This window comes from Protopterus annectens, chromosome 2.part1, assembly GCF_019279795.1.
Source record: "Protopterus annectens isolate FY-2018-M chromosome 2.part1, PAN1.0, whole genome shotgun sequence".
Lineage (NCBI taxonomy): Eukaryota > Metazoa > Chordata > Ceratodontiformes > Protopteridae > Protopterus > Protopterus annectens.
The window spans coordinates 1,411,148,226-1,411,168,182 of NC_056729.1; positions in this window are offsets into that span (position 1 = coordinate 1,411,148,226).

Here is a 19,957-nt window from a genome sequence, read left to right on the forward strand (position 1 = left end):
TACAGTAGTGCATGTTTTGGCATTTAGTTTCAGTCCACAATTCTGGCACCAGTTATTTATTTGGGACAAATCTTTATGCAGGATGGCTAAGTAATTTGGGGATTTAGTGGCTGCTCCTAGTTTGCAGTCATCTGCAGACTGAGTCAGGCAGAGCCCTTTGGGTATTGGCTTTTACTTCAGAAAGTAGATTTCAAACAGAAGAGATCCCAGCAGAGAACCCTGGGGGTCTCCACTGGCGACTAGTCTCCTTGTGGAGGTAACTTCCTCTATATTGATTATCTGCATCCTATCTATGAGCCAGCAGGCAATCCAGCAGGTGACATAAGGGTTTATTCCCAGTGTATTTAGCTTTTCTTGTATGCCTGAGTGGGGAATTTTGTCAAAAGCTTTGGCCAGGTGGAGATATGCAGTGTGTACTATTTTGCCTTCATCCATTGCTTTGGTGACCTTTTCAAAAAAATCAGATCCAGTGTTTGGAGGTACCCTATATTCTTACAGATTACTTCCATGATAAGTCTTTCCATAGCTTTGCATATGAGGCTGATCAGACTTATGGGTCTGTAATTGCCTGAGTCTGTGGAAGGTCATTCCTTATGCAGGGGAATGAGAGTAGATCAACATAAAATAACCACACCAGTGGTAAAACTGAGCTAACTTTATTGAGATCCTTACAGCAAAGTGACTAAGTGCTTTCACCCTATTCAACAATGGGCATCATTAGAGTCACCATTTGTTTAAAACCACTTCCTTTTATAACAGGATCAATAAAACAATTAATCAATCCAATTACAGCATAACCAATAGATATACACTAATACCATGAAATGACAAATGGTCAGATTATCTAGATTGATAAGTGAAGATGATGATTTTAAAGAGGAGATGTCCAAACTAATAGTTATGTTTAAGAAGAGGGGTTAACCTATGAAAATGTTGTTGAAAATTAGGCGGAAAATAAATCAGAAGCATTCCACAACATTTGCCCCTATTTTGAAGAATGAGGTCAATTTAACTCAAGAAACCTCTGATGGCCCTTAGGCAGTGATGTGATTATTGTCCAGTATAATAAAGATGCGCCCCCTTAGTTGGTATGTTGCAAAAAATTTGTGACTGGTGTTTTGGTGCGGAGTTGAAAAAGAAGTTAGGGTTAAAACCTAAGGTTGTATATTGTAGAGAAAAGAATTAAAAAAAATGTATTTGAGTCCCAGGAGAGAAAAAGTCAAAAACATTATAGATCTAAAATATATAACTGTGGGGCTTCAGTTATTGTAAATTTATTAATGATGGCCCTTATGTCTCCTTGAAAGGTTATGGAAGGACACTTCAATGTCCAGGGCGTTGTAATTACAATACAAAAATGTGGTTTATGTGGCTACTTGCACAACTTGGCATAGATTTTATGTGGGAAAAAACATAAGGAGACTGAGGGATAGAATAGCTGAACATGTAAGGGACACCATGAATAAAAAGATGTGCAGTGCCTTATATGTACATAGCACTTGTATGTGCAATTTTTAAGAGATTTTTATGTTTTGTAATAGTAAAGTAGAACAAAAGGAAAGGGGTGGGAATGTAAAATTGGAAGTCAAAGCTAGAGAAACAAAATGGCAATTTAGATTAAATGCCAAACATGAGCCTGGTTTGAATGATGAGATTTCAATTGCAGCTTCGCTTAAGCAGGGGACAATGATGTATGACTAAATAAGGTTTTAAATTGATAAAGTGGTGTGATTACCTTACGTAATTTTAATGTTGATGTATTTTAAATATTGTTAGATGGAATTAGTGTATATCTATTGGTTAGGCTGTGATTGGATTGGTTAATTGTTTTATTGATCCTGTTATAAAAGGAAGTGGTTTTAAACAAATGGTGACTCTAATGATGCCCGTTGTTGAATAGGGCAAAAGCGCTTAGTCAGTTTACTGTAAGGATCTCAATAAATTTATACATCTCGGTTTTACCACTGGTGTGGTTATTTTATTTTGTTTTTTGTGGTTCGGGTCAGTGCCTTTGGCCGTTTTGTTTTGGAATGACAGTAGATATTCTTCATTCGCTTGGTACAAAACTTGTATGGTGGTGAAGACTGAGTAGTGTTGTTAGGGTATAACTAGATCATGCTTCATGCTATTTAAGATCCATCCAGGAATATTATCAGGACCATAGATGCAGTATTTTTAACTTTTGATAGGACTTTTAGAACTGCCTTGTGTGATAGCTTTTGTGCTTGAAAAGCTTACTTTTTTCCATTTGAACCAGCTGTTCAGGCTGATTTGATTTTCTTAACAAGTATGACTTTTACTCATTGGCCTCACTTCTGTTAAAAGAGTATCAGCGTTATAAGCTCTTAAGCCAGCCCTACTTCATTTTACAAATGATCAGGGTTTTTTTGATTACCAGTCCCTCCTTTATACCTAAAGTGGTTTCAGAGTTATTTTGAGACTATTATTCTCCCTTTTTTCCCCTGCGCTGAAAAATGAGACAGAAAAAAAATCTTTATACTCTGTGTGCTCACAGGCAGTTCATATATCACCTAGACAAAACTCAGTCCTTCAGGAAAGCTGAGCAGCTGTTTGTCTCCAATGAAGGTAAGAAAAAAAAGGACACCCAGTGAAAACAGATTATTTCTTGATGGTTCATTTTGCTGTTCTCACCATAACAAGCCTCTTCCAGGTAGGGTTAGGGCCACTCAGCTAAGGCTTTGACTTCTTTGATGGCTTTCGGGAAAGCCATGTTCTATAGTAGTATTCTGGGGGCAACAACTTGTTTTCTGTACATAATTTGCACAGCATTACAAACTGGATTCCTTTTCTAAGTCTATGACATACTTTGACATGACCATTCTCCATTTGCTCCTGGATTCTTAATTTCTTTCCTCTCCCTTTTTGTTTCTAAATTGTGGTGATCTACCCAAATAACTTATGCTACTGCAACACTGATCTAATGCTGAACATAGTACAGATACCTCTCAACTGTACAGATTTTCGCAGAATGTCCAGAGTTTTGCCTCATATTTTTGGTCTGTTTTTCATAAAATTGTGGTTTTCTGGCAAATTAGTGGCAAATCTTTAAAGATTAAAGTTAGAAAATAATGACAGACATTTCAGTTTCAGACTTCTTACCCTTCAGAAAATTCATGTTAATAGAAAACTTGTTATTCTATAAACTTTCTAAGTTTGTAAGAGCAATATTTAAAAATTGTCACTATTTTTGGGCCTTTGTACCACTTTTATTTATGGCTTTGTCCACATTTCTTGCTCTAAGAGGTTGAGAGGTATGAAGTTGTGCAAGTAAACTTACCATAACAGTAGATTTTCTAATAGATCACTGTTGCAGTAGCCATCCCTTACCCCCAGGCCCCTTTTCTGTAATTCTTGTTAGGTATTGCCTGGGTAATTGTATACACCCTTGTGTATATAGTTCTTCTTATTTTTCATTTCCTAACTTGTTTTTTTTCTGTCAGGACTATTGACTCCCTTCTTGGAGCAAGAAAGTTCTTACGCATTTGGTGCTCTAACTGCCTATTATATGGTGTTCCTGGCAGTTAGGAGTGGAAGGCATCCTTAAGCTTTGAAAAAACTTGCCAGTTAGTCATATTCTTAAGAGGCTATAACCCAAATAGCTTAGGCTGATGTATTAAAGCATCGACTTTACATCAATTGGAGGATGGCATAGTGGTTAAGTTATTTACCTTGCAGACACAAGGTACAGGGTTTGTTCCTGACATAGGGCAACTGGCTAAGCTTAAAATGGCCCAGAAGGGCAGTTAGCTTAGTACTAATCTATGAACCTACTGTTATGGCATGTTTACTTACACAACTGTACTTCATATTGCTGCCTAAAAATGTAATGCATCACATATTAAAACAGGGCATAACATCCTTGCTCGTATTCACAAAAATAATTTAATAGCAAGGATATTCCTCACTTGCCCTGGAACCGAGAAACATTTGCCTTATTGTGGTTGACAGTGTTATGTGACAAGTGGCCATTTCTAGGATGTGTGCAGTTCTGAGATGCACTTACTGTAAGCGGTAGAGATCAAGCAGCTTAGGTGCTCACAGAATATTCTAATAGAGGTTTATTCAGGTGGTAATGAGTAACATTATTAAACAAGGGCCTTCTTGTATGCAAATGAAGTAAGACAAAATGGCAGAATGATTCAAAAATGTAGAAATACTAGTGAAATGAGATGCAATAGTGCTAGTATTAATGATTGCAGCAAAATACTGGTGTGGGGCATTTGGAATTATGCTAGAGTTGCCACAGATTTAGTGAGCATGTATATGTTAAAAGGGTGTTTTTGCTGCTATGAGTCACGGTGGTGCAAATCATCATCCTCAGAGGCACTGTGTCATCTGACCAAGCTTAACATTTCATGGCCTTCATAACACCAACTTTGCAGACTAGTACCATGTGGAAAGGGACACCATACAGGAGCTGGTAGACATATGTCAGCCTTATCTGCAGACTAGTGGGAGTCATGGATTACCCATGCCAGTGGATATAAAGGTATGTGTGGTTTTATTTTTACTAGCTACAGGGACCTTTCAGTGATCAACAGGGGACAAGGGACATGGGGGCATCTTAGGCATCTGCCTTCAGAATATGCCATCAGTTTCACAATGCCATGTTTATTCTTAGTGCCTGCAATGTAACACAGCATTATAATCTGGAAGCTGTTGTAGCAGGGTTTCCAAATGTATGATGAACATCTCCTAGCACACCAGGCAGTAAATTTTGAACCAGATGAGGAGTTGGTTGTGGGCCCAGCAGCAGTTGATATACATGCTAGACATACATTAGAGTAAAATGCTATGGAGCATGGCAAAGGGACAGAGGACAGCACATAGCTTCAGTCCATGATAGAGCATATATGCTACAGTAAAAGTTATGCATACAAACCCATTATCAGACCATGCTTACCCATGCATAGGCTGGCTACACTGTGGGAGAGTGTACACTGTCTCAAACATAACTATGTGAGTGCTGTACAAAATACAAACTGGGGAATACACTGTGTGTGTGTGTGTGTGTGTGTGTGTGTGTGTGTGTGTGTGTGTGTGTGTGTGTGTGTGTGTGTGTGTGTGGGGGGGGGGAATACAATGTGTGTGTGTGTGTGTGTGTGTGTGTGCGTGCGTGCGTGTGTGTGTGTGTGTGTGTGTGTGTGTGTGTGTGTGTGTGTGTGTGAGTGTGCTTACACACAACCTCAGAAGTAGTTACTGCACTGTGGTTCAATCTAACAGACAGGTCCAGGGCATGCATGGAAGGTGAATGGGTATCCCACACATGTCCCCACCCATTGCAATTGCCTCTACAGGAGATTAATGAGTAGAACGATGGTCCTGGCTGCTAGCTGTATGACCATGAATGATGTCCATTAATAGACTTGGTACTGCTGCAAGTGCCACAGTCTTGTAGAGTTGCAGCCTTGCTGGCATCTGGCTGCACTATCTCAGCCAGGACCCAGTCAAGAGGGTGTACAAGGCTGGGTCTAGACTCCCACTGGATCTAACACAGGCAGGGTGTTATTTGGGTCACAACAACCACCCTATCCCACATTCTAGTGTTCCCCTCCCTTTTTTATGTCTTCCTTTGCTTGTTGTCCAATCCTTCCCATCACCATTGTCTTCCCTCTGTTTGTCTGATCCACTGTGTTCTCCTTCCCCCAGTGTGTCAGCACCCCTCATCCATCTTGTCTGTCTTCTAGGTTTATTTTTGTGCCTCTACTACCTACCCTAACCCTCTTACCTTTCCTTCAACTTCCCTTACTTCCTTCCCCACCATACGTTTTAGCTATGTAGAAATTAGGGCACCTGTCCGAAAAATATTACCCTTCATTTCCCTCCCCTAGCCTGTTCATTTCTTAGCAGTTTCTCTTATGTGCTTCCCTCTGCTTGCTACCCCTTTCTCATACTGTTCTGTACTCCCAGTTCCACTCTTTAATCTGGTCAAAAAATAGATGAAACAAGTGAAGCAAGCCCTTTGAGGCTGTTAGCTTCATTTCCCATCTTTCCACTTCTGTATGCACGTGAATACACTGAGAGACACTGATGTGCGTACACAAGTCAAGTTCCCAGGATTTTGTCATTGCATTACTTTGCCACCACTGGGGAATATGTGCCCTCACTACTGGTCCTGCCATGGCTGTGAGCAGGTTTCTTAATTAGCTGCTGCTGTGTTCACGCAGCTCATTCAGTAATAATTTTTGATGAGCATAGAACTGTATTGTGCCCCACAGGTAAACAGTAGGTAACCTTGGTCTTTTATTCAGTACTCTGAGAAGCTTGGAAAGTCCTGAACTAAGAGAAATGAGCTGCACTGATCTTGGTGTCCTCCAAGCATTACAAACAGTCTTTTGCCTCAAAAAGGGGAGATAAAAAGCTTTTATTTAAATGTTCTTGTTAAATGCTGTCCCATTTCAAGTAACCTGTGTTTCTATATTTTTTTGCACTTTTAATCCATTTTGCCCATTTAAGTCTAAACATGCACTGGTTGTATTTGCTGCATGGTCTAGTGGCATAGTCTTGTAGTTTTATTCATAGTAGTGGCAGTATGGGGTTTTACTACAGGATCTATGCCTCATTTCTGCATTTATAAAACTATTCCTGGTAATGTCTTCCTGATCTGGTGCCATAATCATGTACATCTAGTTGCAAGAGTGGCAGTAATGTGGTAGACTACAGGATCTGTGCCTTATCTGTGCATTTATAAATAATATATATATATATTTATATATATATATATATATATATATATATATATATATATATATATCTATATGTGTATGTATATATATATATATATATATATATATATTTATTTATTTATTTTTTTAAGAAACCCCCATATTTCTTTATTATTGTATGTTTCCTGTCTGGGACTTCAGCTAGTGTGGGGCTTATTTGCTTAAGCAAACTTTTTATTTTTTTATTTTATTTTATTATTTTTTTTTTTCAATAAAAGTTTTGGTGTGGGGCAGTGTTTCATTCTGGAGGGACAATGACAGGGCATGTAGTGCTTAGGTTCACAGTGTAACAATTACCTACCATTTATTATTGTCAGAATACTTTTACTTCTAAGGGGTTTCTGACAGGATTTTAGTGTACTGTTAGTGCAATTACAGGGCATGTAGTGCTTGTGTTCACATTGTGATAACTTATCTGCCCTTTATTTCTGTCAGACTAATTTTACTTTTGAGGATTTTTTGACAGGATTTTAGTTTAATGCTTATACATTACTGAGATCTGAGGATTTTGTCTTAATGAGTAAGTATTAATGTCAGCATATGTTATTTGACAGAGGTTTTACACCAGATGCCCTTCCTGACGTAACCCTCCCCATTTATCCGGGCTTGGGACCAGCACTAAGAAATGCACTGGTTTGTGCATCCCCAATGGCTGGGTTTTTTTGCCAAAAGGATGGACATGGCTGCAGTGAATACATATTTTAAGAAGAGGGAGGAGCAGAGGGTGACGTACAAGAGTAGAGGAAGATGCACACAGGTGGATTATATCTTATGCAGGAGGGCCAGTCTGAAGGAGATTGGAGACTGTAAAGTGGTGACGGGAAAGTGTAGTTAGGCAGCACAGAATGGTGGTCTGTAGGATGATGTTGGTGATCAAGAAGAGGAGGAGAAGTGTGAGAGCAGCACCAAGGATCAAATGGTGGAAGATGAATAAGGGTGAGTGTGAGGTGGAGTTCAGGGAAGAGTTAAAACAGGCACTGGGGGGTGGGGAAGAGTTACCGAGTAGCTGGGTAACTACAGCAGATATGGTAAGGGAGACAGCTAGAAAGGTGCTTGGTGTGACATCTAGACAGAGGAAGGAGGACAAGGAGACCTGGTAGTGGAATGAGGAAGTACAGGAGAGTATACATAGGAAGAGGCTGGCGAAGAAGTGGGATTGTCAGAGAGATGATGAAAGTAGACAGGAGTATAAGGAGATGAGGAGCATGGCAAAAAGAGAGGTGGTGAAGGCTAAGGATAAGGCATATGGAGAGTTGTATGAAAGGTTGGACACTAAAGAGGGAGAAAAGGACCTGTACTGATTGGCTAGACAGAGGGACAGAGCTGGGAAAGATGTGCAGCAGGTAAGGGTGATAAAAGATAGTGAGGGAAACATACTCACAAGCGAGGAGAGTGTGTTGAGGAGATGGAAAGAGTACTTTGAGGGGTTAATGAATGAAGAGAATGAGAGAGAGACAGGGTTGGATGATGTGGGGATAGTGAATCAGGAAGTGAAACAGATTAGCAAGGAGGAAGTACGGACAGCTATGAAGAGGATGATTAATGGAAAGGCTGTTGGTCCAGATGACATACCAGTAGAAGCATGGAGGTGCTTAGGAGAAATGGCAGTGGAGTTTTTAACCAGATTGTTTAATGAAATCTTGGAAAGTCAGAGGATGCATGAGGAGTGAGGAAAAAGTGTTTTGGTACCTATTTTTTAAAAATAAGGGTAATGTGCAGAGCTGTAGTAACTACAGAGGGGTAAAACTGATCAGTCACAGCTTGAAGTTATGGGAAAGAGTGGTGGAAGCTAGGTTAAGAGGGGAGATGATGATTAGTGATCAGCAGTATGGTTTCATGCCAGGAAGGAGCACTACAGATGCGATGTTTGCTCTGAGAGTGTTGATGGAGAAATATAGAGAAGGTCAGAAGGAGTTGCATTGTGTCTTTGTGGACTTGAGAAAGCATATGATAGGGTGCCTAGAGAGGAGTTGTGGTATTGTATGAGGAAGTCAGGAGTGGTAGAGGTGTATGTAAGAGTGGTGCAGGATATGTACGAGGGTAGTGTGACAGTGGTGAAGTCTGCAGTGGGAGTGACAGATCCATTTAAGGTGCAGGTGGGATTACATCAAGGATCAGCTCTGAGCCCTTTCTTATTTGCAATGGTGATGGACAGGTTGACAGATGAAATCAGACAGGAGGCCTCATGGACTATGATGTTGACATTGACGGATCTGTGATCTGGAGTAGCCACCAGGGTTGGAGAGGAGACCCTGGAGAGATGGAGATAAAGCATGTTTAAAAGTGCTTGCATCTTTGAGTCAACTTCATATCCTTCAGAAAAATGCATGCCAATGCAAACCCTATTATTCTATCAACTTTCTCAGTTTACAACTGTAATATTTAAAATGTGCCCCTATTTTGGACCTTTGTCTCCACATTATTTTTGCCTTTTTCCAGATTTCTTGTTCTAAGAGGTTGAGAAGTATAAATTGAATAGTAAACGATGTGAGCTGTGATCTATACCTTTTAATCTCTTCATCACCTATGGTTCCCCTGGACCTCTCCTGATGATTACAGATACCACAGTGATGTAGTTCATCAACAAGCTAAGGGGATAAGGTTGTGCCCTCTACACAGGCTGGCTATGATTGCTTAGGCATTAGCTCTTCAGCAACTTTAAACCCTCTAAGCATATTACATTCTATCAGAGCAAAACCTAATGTCAGATAAACTGAGCAGGACCAGGACAGACCCTCACAAATGAAGTTTTAATGAGGTGCTCTTCCAGATAGTGCTCCATCTCTGGGGAATATCTCAAATAGATCTGTTGGCCTCCTTGGAAAACAGGCAACTTAATAGATGCTTTTTTGTTTCCTTGCAAGGGAACTTAATAGATGCTTTTTTGTTTCCTTGCAAGGGAATGTTTCTTTATGGCTTTCCAGTCTTTCCACTTAGAATTCTGAAGATTCAGAAGGACTCTCCAAAAAAATTTTTTGGGGTGACCCCCTTTTTTGCCCAAGCAATATTGGTTCTCCCTTTTTATGGAATTGGCCAAGGGCAATTCCCACAAGTTTCCTCACTATCTGGATGTATTTACACATGGTGGAGCATTTGATACACCCTATTCTAAAACATCTTGAATTATTTGCCTGGATTCTGATATCTTTTGGGCACCTATTTTTAGAGAATGTACAACAGGTATTAAAGTAGGCAAAAAATCCTGCTACTAGAAACTCTTATGTCGGCATGTCTAGTTGGTGACTACCCAATAACCAGGGCCCTTTTTGGGATTGTACCACTATTGCTGAAATATTTGCATGACTTACTAGCCTCTGGCCTTTGTACTTCTTTGGCAAGGTACATCTTGCGGCCATTTCAGTATATCTGCCCATGGATCCTTCTCTTTCTTCAATTTTAGTAACAAAACAGTTTCTGACTGAAGTGCTAAATCTGAGATCACCTTGCAAGCAGGTTGCTCCTTCCTGGGATCCTGACTTTCTATTGGAAAGCTTAACTGCATCTTTACCTGAACCTGCATATCAGGCAGATGTAGGGTTCATTACATCAAAACTGTTCTTTTCTTTGCTCCTCACTGCTGCAGTAGCTGCACTCACCCACCACCCCAGTAATGTACAAAGTTATTGTTGGGAAATAGCTTGGTTGTTATTCCATGTTTGTTTAATTCAGGATTAATATGCTACTTCTTAACATTTAGGCAAGAAAGTCTCACAGATTTTATTCAATCTAACTGCTGATTTTTCCCTCCACTGGGCTGACCATTCAGCAGTCAGTGCGGAAGTGTAGGAGGGAGCCTGAGCTTTTGGAATACACACTCCATATAGCCTAAAGGTTACTGCAGCAGTGAGGAATTTCTGCCGTTAATGGCAGGTGTAAATTACACAACAGTACTTCCTGTATACTTTTAGTCAGTGGTGCACTTAGAGACTTACTGTGTGTTCCCTGATTGTTACATTACTGCTTACCAACCCCACCTCACTGCATTAAGTACTGCTCTCCCTGCTGCTCCTGTCTATTACATTTATCACACTCCTCCCTACATATCCAAAAGTAAAAATTACCAAGTTTCTAGCCTACTTAGGACCTTAGACCTGTAACTTGATTCATAGTGGTGAGAGAACTATGAACTGATGTAGGTTCTCCATACCTGCACCGAGCTGCACCCAAGGTGTTTTATTTAAGAGTCTGAGTAGCACAGAAACGAAAGAAAGAAAGAAAGTGAGAAATGAGTGCACCGAAAAACATTGACTTGCATACTCAAGTCAAGTTCCCAAGATTTAGTCATTGCTCGACTTTGCCAACACTAGGGAATATGTGCCCTCACCACTGGCCCTGCCCCAGCTGCAAGCAGGTTTCTTCATTAGCTTCTGCTTTGTTCACACAGTTCTTTCACCAATAATCAATGAGCTTAGAGCTGCATCGTGCCTTAGAGGTTAACAATGGGCAACCTTGGCATTTTATTCAATACTCTGAGAAGCTTGTAAAGCCCTGAATTGAGAGAAACAAGCTGTGTTGTTCTTAGCATCCTCCAGGCATTCCAAACAGTGTTTTTCATCAAAAGGGAAGAAAAAAAAACTGTGCCTAGCCCACTGTCACCACTGAGCTTGATCTATACTGGGTTATCAGTGCAGGACTCTTTTTCCTGTAAAAGAACCTGTTAACTCTTCATAACTTAGAAATGTAGGTCAAAGGCTACAGTAATCAGTGCCGAACACAAGATAACATACGTAGTACTGCAGCTAAATAAGACTAGGATATGTGTACCACGTAGCCCAAGAAACTAGGCACCACCCCCTTCTATGTTTTATTAGCAGTGTTACCTACAGAACCCCTGCGTCTTAAAACACATCCAAATCCAAGGGGATATAGTCATCCCAGTCTCTGATTCATTCCTGCTGAACCACAGACCACAATTTCTGCAGCCAACCTGATTGAAATGGTGTATTGAGGCAATGAAGAAATAGTATCATGCTGACTTACAATCACCTACTACTCAAACAGCACAATGCAGTGTGTAAGAGATGCAAATATCTAATATCAGTGGAGATAGAAATCTCACACAGAGACGATTCAGACATCAGGATCATCAGCAGCACACCATACACCACACCATATTACAGCCAACATAACACCCATAATCCTTCATTTACTGAGGTTCTAAAGATTAACTTGCCTAAACTTCAAAGGTCTCCAAGATGTAACACAGGAAATAATCACCCTTAGCAGCACTCTAGCCATAGAAAACCTACAATCACACACGTCATGGATGCTGAGCCCATAAGACAGGTATCTGCTCAAGCAAATTCTAGTTATTGGCAACTCTATTATAAGACATACAGATGTACCCCTTACCAGGCTGAGTAAGGAAAGAGTGGCAGTCAGCTGCTTGACTGGTGCCAGGATCCAACAGATCACACACTCACTCAATCAAGTCTTTGAACAACAGATACAGGTATTACTCTGTCATAGTATATGTGGGCATCAATGACTTGAGATCTATCTACTTATAATTGGCTTAGTTTTTGATGCCATTTTTAGAGAGTCCAATATCTGTCATCTTGGGAGGATATAATCAACAGTCCATGTTGCTTCACCAGGGATGGTCTGCACCTGTTCCCATCTAGGTTTCTGAATACTGGCAAAGCCTTTTTTAGGAAAATGTCAACCACATATCAACTTAATGAAACAAGCAAAAGAAAAAGTGAAGGTGTTACTAAACAATGTTAGGAACCTAAAGAAGAAACTCTGCTCCCTACACACTCACCTCACTCTGACGGAGAGCACTCCAGCTCTGCAGGGCTATACTACCTTCCACATATTTAGACCAGCCACTATGCAGGATAGAGATAAAGGTGAAGAAGTCTCAATATTCATTCAAGAGAGACTCACATCAAGGCTGGTAAAGCAGCTTCGTGCACTGGAGCTTCTTCATGTCCAGATCACCATCAGAAAAGTCTCTTGACATACATTAGCTAGCTATGGGGCTCCTCTATGACCCAAGAAAGCCACAATGCCTATCTAAAAGGACTGGAGTCTTTTAGTATTAAAACCATTGCCATTTTCCTAGTTGATTTTAACTACCCAGCTGTAGAGTGGGGAACCTACAGCACCACAAGTGCACAAGCACAAAGATTCCTCAAATACAAGGAGTACTGAACAAAAACTCTGCAGATCCAAGAAAACTTTAAAAATCTATGATCACAGCAACCATTCTTTAGAGCATATCTCTTCTTTCAAGCATCTTGGTTTGTGGCTAGACCCCATCATTCAACTTCCACATGCATCTTGATAATACCCATTAAAAAATAATCTCCTACTTTTCTGGGTACGAAAAATACTGGCATGATGGTTAAGGTATTCACCTGAGAGACATAAGGTGCAAGGTATGATTCTTACTTTTATGGGCAGTGTCAGTGGTTCAATTGGTAGCACTCCACAAAGGGGGAGCCACCACTGATCATGGGAACTATTGACCTATTAGCCTGACGAGCCTGGTCTGCAAGGCCATGGAACGTATCATCATGGAACTCATAAACAAAGATATTGGTAACCTCCAAACTCTGGATCCCACCCAGTTCGGGTTTGTGAAAGGCAGATCATGCCTCCTGAACCTGATCAACTTATTTGAGGCAGTCACCAAAGCCGTGGATGAGGGTAAGGTGGTTCACACAGCCTATCTTGACCTCGCCAAGGCTTTCAACACCATCCCCCATTCTGGAATTATAGTTAAACTCACTAAACTAGGTATAAATCCCTATGTCACAAGATGGGTTGCCAACTGGCTCACTGACAGAACCCACACTGTAAAAGTTGCAGACACCAAATCTGACCTCAAAACAGTGACAAGTGGAGTACCCCAGGGTTCTGTCCTGGGACCTCTCCTGTTTGGTATTTACTTCTCTGAAGTACAGGCTAACACAGAAGGTCTCTGGCTAATGAAGTTCGTAGATGACTGCAAACTAGGAGCCATAGTCAAGTCCCCAAATGATGTGGACATCCTACATTAGGGCCTCACTGAGACAGATGCCTGGTGTCAGAGCCATGGCCTCAAGCTCAATGCCAAAAAGTGCAGTGTCATCCCCTTTGGTAAAAACTCTGTACCCATGAACTACCACATAGGCAGCAATCTACTTAACACCGAATGTGTGATAAGAGACCTTGGGACCCAGGTGGACAGTAGTCTCTCCTTTGATAGTCACATTGCCACAGTAGTCAGGAAGTCCTTCTACATGGCACACCTCATCATAAAAGGGTTCTCATCCTGGAAAAAAGAGGTCATTGTTCCCCTCTACTCGTCACTCATTAGACCCATTATAGAGTACAACGCCCCTTTTGGAATGTACCTCACAAGACATCTACAGCAGCTGGAAAGGCCACAGAAGTACCTCACAAAGAGGATTACTGGCCTCAAACAAATGCCCTACACTGACTGCCTCAAAAAACTCCAGCTTTACTCTGTAGCATATCGCCTACTCCAAGGTGATCTCTGCCTAACATATAAAGCTATGTCAAACCCAGAGCTGTTGGACATGCTACACCTAAAGAAATCCCAATCCCTCCGAGCTACATGCTTTAGGGACCTAAACCTTGTCACCACAATAAACAGGACATGCTGGAGGGATAGATTCCTGTCCCAGAGACTTCCTATACTCTGGAACAAGCTACCCATCTATGTCAAGCAAAGTTCTTCATTAGCGCTCTTCAAGAAAAATCTTGATGAGTGGATGGGAAATAGGAAATACACCCCGGGGATCACTTCTGTCTCTCTGCTGGACAGTGGCACAGGAAAGTAACTTTCTTGGGTGGCGTAAGCTATGGAACCTTGCTGGCTAGGCTTATGTAGACCCTTGGGCCGATAGCCTAGTACCTACCTATGAATGTATGTACCTTTGGTGCAGAATGCTGTGGGTTCTATTCCTGCACCAGATAATTGGATTGCTAGCAGTATGTTATCCTTAGGATGAGATGCTAAACCAAGGTCCTATCTACTTGAGTTTGTGGTAGCTCAGATTGATGTAAAAGATCCCCTGGCACCTATCAAAAAGTGTAGTTTTTTTTTTATTTGTAAACATACACACACACACACACACACATATATACATATATATATATATATATATATATAAACATTACAGATTATTTATATATTAACATATTTACGCTATTTGCAAATATTTATATGTCTCAATATATCTACTTTACATTTTTATGTATTTCCCCCAACTCTTTTACCCACAACCAAAATCATATATTTTCAAATATCTTTGCCAAAGTCCATTTCCCATTGTATTTAATTTCATTGAATCTGTCATTCCATATTGTCCATGCAACATAAAAAATACTTCTTAATCTTCTTTACTTCTTCTTGTCTTCGTGCTCCATAATAACCATGTTCTATTGCGTCCATGTTTAACTGTTCATATTTTAAATACTTTCTAACCATATCATGTTTACATATTTCTATGCATAAATTCTTAATTCTGTCACATTTTAAAAATAGATGTTCTGCAGTTTATAATTCTCCACACATTACAAATTCTATCTTGTTTTCTCTTATACTGCATATTAGCTTTTACAGGCAGTTTACTTATGGATAATCTCCACAAAAAGTCATTATATTCCTTTATTTTTTGTAGTTTTTATATCTCCTTAATATATCTTTTTTTCTTATTCATTTCAAGATCTTTCCATGGGTCAGCAAAATAAAAGTTTTTCATTATATTAACTTACCATTCATTTCTGTTCTTTTCAGTTACATTATTTCTTATTTTCCATAATATCATTTTATTCTGATACTCTTTTATTTCTTCTTTCTTAATACTTTTACCTCTCTTCTTTACTTCCATTCCTTTCCATGCATCTTTATGTTTATAATACATTATCATTTCTATCAGATCTTTTTTTTCCTTCATAATACTTTTTAATACTATAAACTTAATGATGCTGCATGCATGATAGGATTAATTAAAACTAGACCTCCTTGGTCTTCTTTCATATACAATGTTCCTCTTTTAACCAGGTTCAGTCTAGAACCCCAAATAAATTAAAATATTGACATAATATTTTACATGTATCATATAAATATTTGCTACATATGTTATTTTCCTAATATCATACTATTTATTAGATGTGCTTTCTTTCTGTATGAAAACCCATATGTTTTCTAGAAGATAAATATGTCCTTTATTTCTTTCATCACTTTGTCCCATTGTACTGTTTGTGTTAATTTTTCCCAAATTTTATTCATAACACATCTATATACTTGTCATTAAATTCAACCCTTCCTATTTCACCTTTAAAACCAAATCCTTTACTTTTTTCTTTATATGTAATCCAATTCTTCCCAGCATTACGCCTAACTTTAGATTTGTTCTTTCCATCCATACTGTATTCTTTGTAATTATTATAATATCATCTGCATAAGTGTACATTATTGACTGTTATACTTATTTTACTATTTTAAAATTTCAGTAACTATTATGTTCATAACCAATGAAAAACTTATACTACTGGATGGACACCCCTGTCTTATTCCATATTCTGTTTTATTCCTTCCCCTATCCATCTGTTCAGATTTAGTTTCACATAGTTTTTCCTGATACACTGATTTAATCACACTTAAAACTTTTCCACTTATATTGTATGTTTGCAAAATCCTCCATAATGATTCATGTTGTATGTTATTGTATGCTTTACTTATGTCCCCTATCATTACTTTTCTCTGTACTTTCTTATTGATAATGTCATCAATTACCTCTCTTATTAGCCATAACAATTCATGACTTTCCTTTCCTTTTCTTCCAAATATATATTTTGGTCATATACTTTCTCCATTTTGCATTGTAGTCTTTTTGCAATTATTCTCATAAGTATTTTGTAATCTGTTATTTAGTATTATTAGTCTCCAATTCTTTATCTCATCCCCTTTCTCTTTTTTGAATATAAATTTTATCTCTACAGTACATATTTGTTTATATTTAATCTCTGTTCCTAGCCATTCATTCATCATCTCAATAAACATTACTTTTTGCCAATCCTCCATTTCTTTGTACATGTTATATTCAATTCCATCTATTCCTGTTGCAGAATTTGTGTTTATATTTGAATTTTTATTTAAATGTATTTATTTAACATTTGTTTACCAGGAATGTCCGACTTGGATCGAAGTCAATTTTCAGTGGAGGCCTAGAAAAAATGGTCCAGACGGATGTCTTTGTAATGTGGCAGGAACCTGGATCACCCGAAGGAAACCCACACGTACACAGGGAGGACTTGTAGAATCCACACAGAAGGCACCCCAGCCAAGAATCGAACTGGAGAACCTCTTGCTGTGAGGTGACAACACAACCACTGCACCAATGCACCATCCTGTGCCACTGCATCATCCTATATCTTTCATAATTTCATTTAGTTTAAGTTTATTATTTTTTCTAGATATTCATTATCTTCTTTGTTTAATTTCTCCCTATCATATTTTTTTCTATAGTCACCTCTTTCTTAACAAATAAATTATTTCATATATTCCTCCTTGTTTTTAATTCATTTACCATCCTTACCTTTTAATTCTGTTATTATCTTTCCTTCTTTCATCATCTTACACAAATAAGGTGCTCCCTCTTCTTTTTTCCTTGTAATAAGTATTTTTGTTTATATAATAAGTTATGACTCTCGATCCAATTCATTTTATATATTCCTTTTCCTTTTCATATTTTTTTCTCTTTCTCTAATACATCTTTGAATATTTCTTGACTTAACATTTTATATTTTTCTTTTACTTTCTTTCTTTTCTATACATTCTAAGAATACTTTTTTTCTAAGAATACTTTTTTTATATTTTTCTTTAAAAAGCATCCACCATGCCTTCCAATTTTTATAGAAATCTTTCATACCTATATTATGTTTCCAGAGTGCAATAAGTTCCTTTCTTTCTACTAAATCCAATTAATTTTCATTAATTCTTTTTTATTCCTTCTTCTACCTTAATATATTCTTCATTTTCTTGTATTTTCATCCAAATTGCTATATGATCAAAAACATCCATTATACTTAATTCATTTTTGTTTAACTTTTAAACTTTTTGAAATTAAAAAATAATCTATTTCAGTTTATGTCCAATGTTTATTTTCCCATAACTTTAACTTACTACTCCTCATAATTTCGGTAACTATTTTAACATCACAATTATTCTTTTTTTTCTCTTAGGTTACAGTTAAAATTCCCCTACTATTACTGTAGACACATTTACACATACATAATTAACTATACTTTTGAATATTGTCTCTCCTTTTTGATAACATATGCATATAAAGCTACAACTCTATATACATATTTTTTCAGTCTTATTTTTAACACTGTTATTCTACCTAGTTCTACTATTGTGAGGTCTAATATTTTAATGTTTTCTTGACATAATACACATATGCCCAAACATGTTTCTTTATCTATGTTCCAAATAAAAGCACCATTCTAAAGTTTTTCTGTTTGTGTTTTGTCTTCTTCTGTTAATAATCTTATGTAATCTAATATTATTACTTCAGCATCTACTCCAGCACACCATTGTAATATACTAATTCTTCTCTTAATGTTTTCTGAGCTCACATTTACAGCTAATATTCTCAGCTTTTACAGAACAGTTATTATTGTAGAATTCCTATCCTTTACCTTTTTTATTACCTTTCTTATTTTTTCTAAACATTGAGTTTTTCAATTTTCTTTTTCTTTCATTAACTCTTTTCCCTGTAGAATTCTTTCTACCTTTAACTTTATGCCATTCAGGCTCTTCCTCACTTGTCTCAGCTGTTTCTTTTTCTTTGTCCTTATCTATTTCTTTACCCTTGGGTATAGCCTCTGCATTAACTACAGTTTGCTGTACTTGTTCTCGTGTAACCATTTCTTCTAGCTCTTTCTCCTGTATAACTTCATTTTCATCTTCTTGTATGTCTATTTCACATTCTAGCCATGAATGTCCAGTATTGGCACATTTCTTGCATTTTAAATCACCCTTTTTTGCATTATGTCCTGTAATACCACACAAATAACATATTTTCTTATCATATTCATTAATTAAATGATAATCTTTTCCACAAAAATAACAAATCTTCAGTTGCTCTCTGTATCTCACAAAACCGTTATTACCATGAACATTAATAATACTTGGTATATGTATCACATAGTCATTTTCCATTTTTAATATTACTCCACATTCCCCACCCCCCACCCCACTCCAAAGTCCTCTTTTATCATAAATTTTCATTGTATCCAGTACCTCTTAGCAGACAGTCAATAAATTCATTTTTAAATCTATAGGTTCAACCTCAGTTCTAAACTGAACCAGTATTCTTTTCTTCCTCTGTCTAAAAAAGAATTGAATAACATATTCTGAACTAGGATATACATTCTTTTTTTGTTCATATTTTCCTATGAATTTTCCATAAATTGCACGTTCTGAAAAAATAAGTCACAAAAAGTCTCATTGTTAATAAGAATAAAATCTCTTTGTAGTAACATATTGCGGTGGTGGTGCTGCGGTAGCATTGTCGCCTCACAGCAAGACGTTGTCCCGTTCGATTCTCATCTAGAGCGTCTTCTGTGTGGAGGCATATGTGAATGGGGTATGCCTTCATTGAAGATTGTGCATCAGGGCTGGTAACCCGGTACATAAAAATCCACTACCAATCATTAGTGGACTGGAGTTCTGCTGTGGCGACCCCTAACCAGGAAAAGCCGAAAGACACAAACAAACCTCCTTTGTAGTAACACCTAGCAGTGCAGTCAAGGAGTCCCACACTCCATACCTGTCTAATTCTTTCTCCTTTTTACTGCTTATTCAAACAGTATACGTTCTCGTCTTTTCCTTTATTTCTTCCTTTCTTCCTTCCCCCTCTTTCATGGTTTGTGCACGTGTTCTCATCATATTCACCTTTTCTCCCATCTTCTATTTTTTCCATTATGTCACTTAACCATCTGCCCCAGATAATCATCCTGCAGCCCTCCCGAATGGAGGGTTGTAATAATGCATTCTTTTTTGGTTCTCCATTTCTTCTGCAAACAATTTTTGCTGAAATACTTCCTCCGAATCAGCCTGGGTCTCCTCCACTAAAATGGTCTGTTCCACTACCTCTTTCTCTTCGATACAGATGAATCCTCCTTTCTCCGCTCACCGTCATTCATTACTGGTAGCAGCTCTACCAATTCCAAGCTTTTCAATAGCT